Genomic DNA, 12,287 nt, shown 5'->3' on the forward strand with positions numbered 1-12,287 from the left:
TTATATGATCCAACCAATAAATGTTTTGTTTTGCATTTTTTGGTTTTTGGAGGAATCAATCATGGCCAGATAATTCTAAGGTTTTCTGAGTCTAGAATACTTGACCACTTTCTAGGGTGATCTCAACACATCTTTATGGGATCATATCTTCATGTCTACTGGATATTTATATAAAATCTGTATCTACTACATTGCTCAGAAAGTAAAGTTTACTACTATCTTCAAGTGTCTTTTCAGCTGTAAGTTGCCCAAAATTGTCTGTATTAGATAAACAAAATGTAGAAATATTACACATTATAAAATAAATATTACTATTATACATGATATTTCTTTCTGACAGATATGACAGATATGACTTGAATTAAAAGTCTACTCAAATAAACAAGAAAAAAGTGAGTCATAAATACTAGCAGCAGAGGAGTTAATTTTTAGCATAATTAATAAACTTCTCAAAATCATTGTCATTCATTCTTTAAATGTTTCATTTCTGAAAATGTGCAAAGAAATTATCCACTCACTCAATTGAACACAAGTAAAATAGATTAGAATTAATTTTGAATCTCTTGAGTTTTTTACTTGTATGTCTGAAGTTGGACTAGATTTTGAGTTGGTCATTGAAGCATTATCATTCAGTAGTAGCTCTATACCTTTCATTCTACTCCGGATTGATTTTATACGGAAGCAAATAGACGAAAGAATACTTTAGTAAGTCATGGAATTCATGGTATATACATTTCTTTCTTTTTGCAGACTATTTAGATTTATTTGTACTTAAATGAACTACATAAGTAGTGTAAATTAACTGGGAAACACTGTTTATAAATGTACCAGAGAAGGTGTCTACAAAGACCTAAACTACAGAAATTTTTCTCTGAAAAAGTGAGAAGATGGAATCGGAGAGGTGATGAAAGATAGCTCCAAGGAGAGCAAGAGGAAAACAAAAAATCTGAGGAGAGGCATCAGAGCTAACATGCCTAATTGCATAACCACTATTAACCTCTGGCCCTCCGAGAAGGCTGTGCTCCCAAGTTTTGTTTTGTTTTGTTTAATAGAAAATTTTATTTTAATCTACTATTACATTTAATTTTAGAAAGTTACTAGATAGATGACCTTCCCTCTGAAGGTTTAATTTGATCTTTACTTACCAGTTTCCAAGATATTTTCCATAGCTTATCCTATACCGTAAAATATGCCCCGACACATACAGGTAATGAGAGGTCCTGGAATCTTCCTACAAGACTTAACTGAGTGGCTTTAAGATTGCTGACTCTTCAAACCAGAAACAAACATTTGTTCTTGGAATAAGAGGAACCTTTCTCACATCAATTAAGTCACCAAATTTGTGTAGTTGGGCATTTCTCTCAGGGGTCTGAGATAACTTCTCCTCCATGAAATCTATTTTGTCCTTGTTGTGTTGAAATATATCTAATGCCACTTTTGCTTCAACTTCCAGGGTTTCAAATGGAAGCTCTTTATAAATTAAAGCATGAGGGAGGATATTTTGTGAAGGAATGCAGGTTCTCTTTCATTGGCATCCACTCACCAAGTTCCTTATCTAAAACTACATCACAGCAGAAGGCTCCAGAGATTACAGGAACTGCTGGAGCTCTCAACAAACTGAGCACATATTCATCTTCAAATGCCCTCTCTATGACACAGCCCATCATCATGGCACAGAAATGCTCACAAGTCCTATTTACTTCTCCTGGATCATGATCTTTCAAAGTAAGAAATTTAACCTCATAGACCTTGGTCAAAGGGTTATACATGTCCTAAGCCTGTCTGTTCACAAGACCCAGAATGGAATTCCTGCAACACCACCCACTTAAATGTATGACAAAATATAAGGAGTTGAAATGTTTTTGTTTATCACAAAGATAGTGCCAGCGTCAAGTATGTAACTTCAATCTTCTCAGTTGGAGAAGTTAATGATAACTACCTGTTATTCTCTTTAAGGAGATCATTCTGCATTTCAATCAGTTTGGTCAGGAACAGCTGAGAAGTTAGCCTGGTTGCTATAAACCTCCAGCCAGCCATGGCACATTACCTACCAGAGCCGAAGCCTCCAGATCCCCATGGATATTGCCTCCTTTGGGTCCCTGTGTTCCCCTCTTTTAATATCATTGATGAAATGTCAGTTATTTCTGTAAAATTTTTGTCAAATTACACTTATCTATAAACCACTGTATATTTCTTCTTTCCAAAAATGTAAGCATTTTAGAACTATACATTAATTATTGATTATGAACAGTTCAACTAATGAGAGCCTTTAAAGCATCTAGGGATTAATTTTAATTCACAGTCCTTTGAGAAGTTATTCTAAAACTAAGTGGCTTCTAATTATTTTGAACTTTATTTATTTCAGTCACAAAGGAATTACTTTAAAATGACTCTAAAACCATTTCTGAAACCAAGCAGCAACCCAAATACTTTTGGCTCCATCCAAGTATTTCATTAAGGCATAAATATTTCAATTACCAAATAACAAGTCTTCACAATCTAGAGGATTGATTGCAACCCAAATGCTTGATTTGCTTTAAGTGTACTTAGAGTTATACAGTAAAAAACTACACTATAAATCCATCTTTCAGAAGACAACTCAGATCTTCACCTCCAGTCAAGGCCATTGTCCATATTCTGTTAAAATGAACAAGAATTTGGGAGAGATGTGTTCTTGCCCATAAGCAAGTAACAATTAAAATTTAAAAATACATAGAATTTTTAAAAACACAAAAATCTTAACGCAAAACTTATTGAATTCAACCAAAAAGTTTACTGGAGGAAAATTTATAATGTTAATGAAAAATGTTAGAAAAATTATCTGGAATGAAACAAATTTAGCCAAGTGGTCAAATCAGTAACTTAAAAAAATAAAATAAAATGTAAACTCAAAGAAAAATACAGCGAGGGAATTAAAATGAATAAATGCTATTAAAAATAAACAGAATGAAATTTTGGCTTTCTAAAATGACTCAGAAGATAGACTTAGAAGAGTGATTAGAAAAAAAGAAAAGAAGGAGTTGTTATTAGAGCTAACACAGAAAAATAGGGCAAAACTGCAAAGAGAGTAGAATGCAAAAAAAAGGGGGGCATATCATCGATTCTGTAATATTTAAAAAGAAAAAGAAAAATTAAAAAGAAAATTTACCACAACTAGGAGACAACTCATTCAAAATTAACACACTAAAAATAAATTTAAAAAATCTATATTGATCTTTAACTCACATTTCACCAAATCTGTTTCCTCTACAGCTTTCCATTTCTTAGTAGAGAACAACTTCACTAATCTAGTTGCTCCGACCAAAATACTTGGAAATATAATTGGTTTTATCACCTCGCTTTCAATTCTTTAGGAAGTTCCACTGCTATGGCTTGTAGAATGTGTTCAAAATTTGAGCAATAGGGGCACCTAGGTTGCTCACTTGGTTAATCATCTACCTTTGGCTCAGGTCATGATCCAAGAGTCCTGGGATAGACTCCCGCATTGGGCTTCCTGCTAAGTGGAGAGCTTGCTTCTCCCTCTCCCTCTGCCTGCTTGTTTTCTCTCTCTTTCTGTCAAATAAATAAAAATAAATAAATAAAATCTTTAAAAAAATTAAGTAATAATTTGTTTCCATGGTTACTAAATTGGTCTAAGGCTTAGCCATCTTTCACCAGTTATCTCAATATCAACTGATTATTCCGTTTCCATCATTGCTCACTATACTCACTGCCAACTACCTAAAAACAGCTGCCAGAGTAATAGTCATGAAATGTAAGTCAGTTCCATGGAATTCCAATAAATATTGCATAAGTGTCCCCCACATATGCATATATATATATACAGTTGATAATAAAGCTCATATGGAAAAATAAATAAGAAATAATAGAAAAATCTGAAAACTGAGTTAATAAAGTTACTTCAGATTTGTCAGATTAGAAAACATATCATAAACCATTCTAATGACTGCAAACCTGAGAGACAGTATAGACAGTTCATAAATACTCCCAAGTACAGGGGAAATTTTTCATACATAATTAAGGTGGCATCTCAAAGAGTTGAGGAAAAGATGGACTTTTTATGAAATAGTGTTGGCAAGATTGGATCATTTTGTAAATGAAAAATTGATAACTTTAAATACATAAAACATATTGTACTAGAATAAACATCAAATGGATGTTACCTAAGTGTAAAAAGAGTGAAATTATACAAGCAATAGAGAAATTCTGTGTAGATTTCCTTTGAATCTGGATGTGAGAGAAGACTTTAAACTATAAATACAAAAAAAAAAAAAATACACAGGTAATTAAAAGAACATTCAGCTACATAAAACAATTGCATGGAAAAAATCAGTGAAATATTACTTATGAAAGTGAAATACTACTTTATGAAAAAATAAATGCAAGCTGGAACATATATTTGCAAAGAATATAATAAAAAAGGCCAAACTTAGAAATACGTAAATACTATTTTAATCACTTTGTTGAAGTATGATTAACATACAAAAGGCTATGCATATTTAATGTACACAACTTGATGGAGATAAGTATATATCCATCATATCACCATAATTTATGCTCTAAATATATCCATCACCTTCAAAAGTTTCCTTCTACCCTCTTTGCTTATTGTTATTTTTTATGGGTGACATTAACACTTAACATAATATCTATCCTCTTAAGCAAAAATGTAAGTATATAAGACAGTATTATTATTATTATTTTTTTTTTTTTATAAGACAGTATTATTAAACTATAGGATTTATGCTTTATGGATCTCTAGGACTTAGCCATCTTGCAAAACTGAAACTTTGTACCCTTTGACTTATAACTCCCAGCTTTCCCCCTACACCTAGTCCCTGGCAACCACTCTTCTGTGTCTATGAATTTTTTGAAGTATTTTATTTGTTTGTTTATTTGTTTGTTTATTTAAAAGAGAGAGAGAGCTCTCAAGATTGGGGAGAATTAGAAGGAGAGAGCCTTAAGCAGACTCCATGCTGAGCACAGAGCCCAGTATGGGCTCAATCCCACCACCATGAGATCATGATCTGAGCCAAAATCAAAAGTCAGTTGTTTAACTGACTGAGCCACCCAGGGACACCTGCTTCTATTAATTTAACTATTTCAGATTCTTCTTTTATAAATGAGATCATGCAGGATTTCCCTTTTTATGTCTGGCTTATATCATATAGCATAATGTCCCCCAGGTCCATCCATGTTATTGTAAATAACTGAATGTCCTCCTTTTTAAAAAGCTGAATAATAGTCTTTTTTGTGTACATACCACATTTTCTTGAATACTGAAAAAAAGACTAAACACCTGATTTGAAAATGTGCAAAAGTCATAAACACATAGGTACACACATAAGATGGTTAATATATTCTACACACACATGCACACACACACAGATTTAAAAGTGATTCTTGAAAATTTGAAAGAATGTTCAACATCCACAATAAGAAAATAAAAATTAAAACTATATTGAGGTACCATTTCTTATTTCGTACGATAAGTTTAAATAATACACTTTATTCTAAACTATAGAGTAAACAGTGCCCTCATGCACAGCTAGTGCATTTATAAACTTGAATAATTCCTACATATACAGTGCACTACATACAACATCTTAAAATAACAACATTTGCATTTACATTTTATACCTAGCAATTCTGTATCAAGGAATTTACTCTGAAGATATACTTCTAACAATGCAAACATAGGTAAAAATATTCCTTGTAGCATTATTTGAAATAGTAAAATATCAGGACACTGATTGAAAACTACGTTTTATTTTTTATTTTTATTTATTTATTTTATTTATTTATGATAGTCACAGAGAGAGAGAGAGAGGCAGAGACATAGGCAGAGGGAGAAGCAGGCTCCATGCACCGGAAGCCCAACGTGGGATTTGATCCCGGTTTTTAACCATATAGCTATGGACCATATATCAATGGAGTGTAGCAAAATTATATAGCAATTGAATACCATAAAATGAAAAGATTTTTATGATCTGGAGCAATTTTTAGGACAAATTCTTATGTTTATATCAAAAAAGCAATGTGTGATTAGATAGATTACATATATACTGTTATCTGTTATAAAGAAATAAAAAAATATTAAGACATGATTATGTGTGTGATCTTATTTTCTTATTTTTGAAAAAAGAAAAGAAATGTACACCCTAAACACAAAGCTAATTAAATCACTTATCAATAAGAACAGCTATAATATAGCAGGGATAGAGAATAGACTGAGACTTTGATACTTGAATTCTGTTATTCCCCAAGTTAAACAAAGTAATTAAATTAAATTATATCAAACAGGAAGGGAAAACTAAAATTAAATACCAGAATAAAAACATAATTACATCAAATTGATTATATGCAGAGAATATATACATTCGCCTACACAGAGAATTAATTATTTCAAGTAAATGTGAATACCATACTTTGTACTTCCTTTGTGAGATATAGGCTGAAGGGCAAAAATGAAAAGGAATTTTGAACTTGGTAGATACGTTATTAGTAGTGACATTGGTGAAGCAATTCCAATTCTATTTTGCATCTATTGCATATGGAAATAAAATACCTTGATATAGTTGAGAACTCAGATACTCTATGGGGAAAGAGTTATAGGTACCAATAAGGATGAAGAAGACTCAACTTTGGTGGTAGAAGAATTAAAATATTAGAAAAACTTACAGATAAGACAAATGGATAGATAACACAGGCCACCAACAAGGCCTAGGCAATTACACCATTCTGACCGTGAGCACGACTGGACCCCAGTCAAGTTTTATTGAACTGTCTGCAAGCTTCTTCAACAAAAAAGTGATTTGGGGTCTGGAGAATAAAAAGTACAAACTAAGCCTTCAATAATTTTACATGTCAGAAATCAAGGATGTGCTCAGAAATGAATAGGCATCTATCAAAAAAAAAAAATGCAAGTAGATGCACAAATTGTCTAAATATTGCTCCTGGGAGTTTCTTTGACCTGCCACTGGCTTCTATGTCCTTTCTGAAACTCCTGTGTCAGGGTCTTCCCAGTATTTGTTTATTCTACTTGGGGTGCTCTTTACCATACATCCCCCTTACTCATTTCTAGGCTTGATTCCAATGTCCCTTCTCAGTGAAACTTATTTAATCCCCCTATTCAAAATTTTACACATTCCAACGTTTATGATCCTTTTCAGCAGGACCTATTTTTCCACTGTGTTTTTAATCTAAAATGCTATGAAAATGAATTAATTATCCTGATTTTTCCTCCTCTCCAGGCCCCCCACACACACTAAAATAAATGCTCATTAAAGCTGATTTTTTTTTGTCTGTTTTATTCACTATTATTCATTATTCAGTCTAGGCCTGGCCTAGTGTTTATTGCCTGGTCTAAAATACACTCTCAATTAGTATCTGTTCTTGAATAATTGTATTGACTCCTAAATCTCCATTTTTTTTGTCACATTATAGTCACTTCTACATGGTCATTTGCTTTATGAAATAGAAAAGGATGATTATGAGAAAGCAAATAATTTGTGTACAGTTTGATCCTGAGTTATTTTTAATATATTTCCTTCTTTCATCACTTCTAATAGGCAATCAAATCTTGTCAATCTCTCCCTTTAAATGTCTTTAAATGGGTTATTTACTTACTAACTCCCACCACCTTAGCTCTGGAACTCATCATCTCACACCTGCATTACTGAAATAGCCTCACTTCTGGCAACCGTACACAAATCTTTTCTGCATCACTTCCTAAATAAGTGTTTAATTTTTCTAAATAACAGCTTTCCAAACGTGATTTCTAAACTTAAAAATTATCAATGAGTCTCTAGCCACTAATGAGATAATACTTTCAGTTTAACTTTGAAAACACTAAAGAAAAAAAAAAGAGAAAAAACAAAATACTAAAGAAAAAACAAAATAACTATAAAATCTTTTTTAACTTTTTTTTTTAATTTTTATTTATTTATGATAGTCACAGAGAGAGAGAGAGGCAGAGACACAGGCAGAGGGAGAAGCAGGCTCCATGAACCGGGAGCCCGACGTGGGATTCAATCCCGGGTCTCCAGGATCGCGCCCTGGGCCAAAGGCAGGCGCCAAACCGCTGCGCCACCCAGGGATCCCCAATCTTTTTTAACTTACATTTATCTCTTATGCTTAATTCATTCCATATCTTGCATTCTGAGTGACAGTGGGGATGCTATTTTGTTTTAATTTATTTTAATTAATTAATTTTTATTTTCATTTTATGTTTTCGAATTCCAAGTGACCAAGGGCAGACTAAAAGAGACATTCTAAGGGTCAACTCCAATTTTCATAAAAATCTAGAATTACATTTACAGAATAGCAAGTATCTGAACCTTTTTTTTTTAAGATTTTATTTATTTATTCATGAGAGACACAGAAAAAGAGAGGCAGAGACACAGGCAGAAGGAGAGGAAGGCTCCATATAGGGAGCCAGACATGGGATTGTTCTGGGACTCTAGAATCATGCCCTGGGGCAAAGGCAGGCACTCAACTACTGAGCTATCTAGGCATCCCATAAGTATCTGAAACTTAAAAAAAGAAGAAAAAAATCTTCCTAAAAAATTAAAATAAAAAAATAAATAAACTTTTTAACTTCTAAACCCACCTTATTGGGAATATAACCCCAAAATTGTTAGGAATTAGAAAGAACCGATCAAGAAAAGAATGGGATACAGTGCAAAAATGCAGTACTGAGTAGTTACCTCTCTTATCTCTTGATACTACTTGAGAAGATATATGAAATATGTCCAAGAACCATCATCTTGGGCACCAAGATGGAAACACTTATTCATAGGTATTTGTTTCCAGTTGGTCAAAAGTTCTTTCCATGAGTAATGAACTCTTTTGCATTTCCGGATTACATTGTCCTGGGGAAGGATTCTGTGATACTGCACCAATATGAAGCTGATTGTGATCCCTGAAAAATTGGATGTTGCAGATGGATGGAAAAAAGCAAAACAAAACAAAAAACAGGTCGACCTGAGAGAATTACAGTGGTGCTGGATATGATCCATGTCTGTACTACTCAAATATGTTCTGTCCTTTCATTAAATCTAATCTATAGCTGAGTCACATTAAAAGTGGTAGCTCTAATATCTTCAAAGACGTAAGGCAAGAAAATTAGAAAAACAAGTCATTGTCTTTGCTGCTGGAATTTATGCCTAGATTATAAATTTACATTCACCTCCCACCTTTGTCACTCATTATGTGTCTTCCTCACACTTAGGCAGCGTTGGTTGGCTGGATTGCTTACCTTTTGTTGTAACCTAGAGCTTAATCCCAGAGAGTTCTAAGGACATGGTTGCTTTTTGAGAATGAAGTTGCTGTAATTTCACATTATACATTACTTATGAACATAGAAGCATTAAAAAAATACCACAATTAATTCCACTGGTTTCAGACTGACCCCCTTCTGTTACAGGAATTTTAGATTATTCTGGATCTGGAGTAAAATCAGTAAAGTATCCCTCCCACTCCCAGCCTCTTTTTTCCCCCTCCTCCTGGTTGTTCAGATGCCTAAGGATTACAGAGTGATCAAGTGTTAATCACAGATTCAAGTTCAGATTCACTGTTAGGTGTGCTTGGTGGAAGACATTCAACCTAATAGAACATCATATCTTATAGACTCTAAAGCTGCAGTGACAATAAGCACAATTTTTTTTTTTTTAAGCACAATTTTATTTTCAACTTCATCATTAGGAGTGGTAACATTTTTTGGGTTTTGAAACAGTTTTTAATAGATACTAGAGTGACTGCTCTACATATTACTTGTTGTTTCAGCATCCTGGAGGAGAAACAGGACCCCGCAGAGATTTTCTGTAAATCATTGCCTTAGCTAAGCTGTTTGCATGCCATTTAAGCATATATTAGCTTGGATGTTTCTGGTGATATAGTATGTTCTAATACAAATGGATTCTGAGGTGATGTACCCATTATAACACTTCCTTTGATATTAAAATTGTTAATTATTTGGAGGCAAAATTATGTAAAATATTACTTAAATAGATCTAGCATTTTTTAAGTCTTCAAAGATTGTTAGTGTTTTGAGAGGCCATACAGTCAGTGAAAACAGACTCATTTTAAAAATTGCTGTCAAGTTGCTGTCCCTTTCACAACAGAAGAGGTCTGATGACATGTATCTTTCATTCTCTGGAATTCTACTGTATGAAGAGCACAGTCCTGGTTTCTATTCATGCTGGATAGCCCCAGCGGCAATAGCTGAATTAATCTTTATGAGAGAGAATTCATGTTGGTAGGTACACACACAACATTTATTTCTGTCATTAGAACCAAATGTTTATGGTCAAAGGATTATATATGCCTGTCGTTTGGACTGTTGGAGCCTCTTTAAGGATGGATATATTCTGATAAGCATTAACACGAGACACCAACATTGTCACATTTTGTGTTCTCTCCTTGTATCCATTCACATCACTCCGAAATGGTTGTCCTTGATCTTTTGCTATTAATGGCCAAGTCATTTACAGATGCCCAGATCATTGTACCCTGTCAAAAGAAAAGAACATAGTTGATATCTAAAACTAAACACACACACACACACACACACACACACACACACATCATGCTTACTGAGATTTTAGAGAACTATGCTGGAAAGGCATGATCTTTCTGAGCAGAGCAAATGACTGTCTTACGTAGATTTGGAAGGTGCAGACTTGAAGAACTAGTAATTTTTCAGAGGTAAAAGCAGACTGATGTTAATTGTGGAGGTGTGATTACTCCAATGCAACTCTAAGTTGGTTGACATTCAGGCACGCGTTCATTGGTGTGATTCCTTTCCTAGTTGGATAACTTTCAAGAGCAAAGGCTGCAGTTGCTTGGTAGTTTTTCAGAAATATATTTGCCGTTTTTTTTTTTTTTTCCTTGCTTTGGCAAGGAAGAGATACATAAATTGAATGGATCCTTTAAATCTTTGCTGGTGGTTCTAAACTCTTACTTCACTCCTCACCCCTTGGATGTGGATTTGATTCTGTTTTTCTTTTTGGAATGTGGAAATGGGGTCATTTTCATGGGTTTCTACTGATACTTCTTACAAAACTGTTACTGAAGGACCTTACAAGCTATGCTGAAAAGTCATTTTTAGCCTTCAATCAAAAGGAGAATATCAGAGGGTTCTATATGCATATGCATATTTTACATTTTCTACTCTGCAGAGCAGAAAATAGTTTGTCAGATAGCAAATAGTGAATAAAGATAGAATCTGTTTTAGATATTAAGAAGAGGGAAGATGGTGAATAAACTAGCATAGTGGATGAAAGAAAGGAGGTAAGTGGTTGAAGGATTTCAGGAACTGTTTCAGCTGGAAAAAAAATAAAAAGGCAGAGAAGGCAGCAGAGGTGGGTTGTCCAGCCATCCAGCAGGGGCAGGGGAGGAGAAGACCAAGCCCATCAGCCATTGTCTTTCCACAGGGGGTGGAAGATTGCACACGCAGGTGATGAGGTGAAGAGGTGCTCCACATATTGCACAACTGATGCATTCAATTCTCAGAAGGTTTGGGGATGTTTCTGTATTTGGTGGAATGCATTCCAAGTAACCTCCAAGTCTGGATGTTGGTGGTGCCCCACCGATGAGTGACCTGAGGCCCTGGGAACCAGATCCTCCCATCAGCAGCTGAGGTGATGCACAATCCTTGACTCTCAAAACCACTTGAGTCCTGGCCACCCGCTGCCCTCCCCTCCAGTGTCGGGTCTCCAGGGGAAGGGCTGAGGAGGCTCCAACCAGGCGCGGAGCACCAGAGGAAAGTGGAGCTGGTGCATCCCTTCTGACCAAGGGTGGTGCAAGCAAGCAGCGGAAGCGATGGGGAAGAAGCAGCAAGGGTAAGGCTGCTGTCAGCACTTCCTCCCTGCCACCGTGTGTGGGGTAAACAGCTGCCTTGCAGTAGTTGGCTGCTCCCTCCTATTGGTCCTGGCCCAGAAGAGAGATTTCCTGGTTGACAGGACAGTCTGGTGTGAAGGAGCAGGGGTTCCATTTGCGGCCCTGATTAAAAGAGGGACGGGCAGAGAGATGGTTACCTCAAACTAGAAAGGGAGAGGCCAAAAAAACCAAAAACAAAACAAAACAAGAGATTCCCCACACTACAATGAAAAAAAAAAAAAAGTTTCAGGCTTGTTGCTGGTAGGATTTCACAGTTGATTAAAAGAACGTAATGAATCAAAATTAAAATGAGGTTTTTGTTTGTTCGTTTGTCTTTTACCGTCTACCGTTAGAAAAGTGAAAAGGAGTTGAGAAATGGATAAAAGGAGCAATAAGAAAACAAGTTT

The 12,287-nt window shown here is 34.9% G+C and overlaps 1 pseudogene; it reads right to left on the reverse strand.

Moving 5' to 3' along the window:
* Positions 1–1,097: 1,097 nt before the first annotated feature.
* LOC112652702 (39S ribosomal protein L39, mitochondrial-like) lies at positions 1,098–2,037 on the reverse strand (annotated as a pseudogene).
* Between the last annotated feature and the right edge of the window lie 10,250 nt (positions 2,038–12,287).

Source organism: Canis lupus, chromosome 4 (genome assembly GCF_003254725.2).
Source record: "Canis lupus dingo isolate Sandy chromosome 4, ASM325472v2, whole genome shotgun sequence".
Classification (NCBI taxonomy): domain Eukaryota; kingdom Metazoa; phylum Chordata; class Mammalia; order Carnivora; family Canidae; genus Canis; species Canis lupus.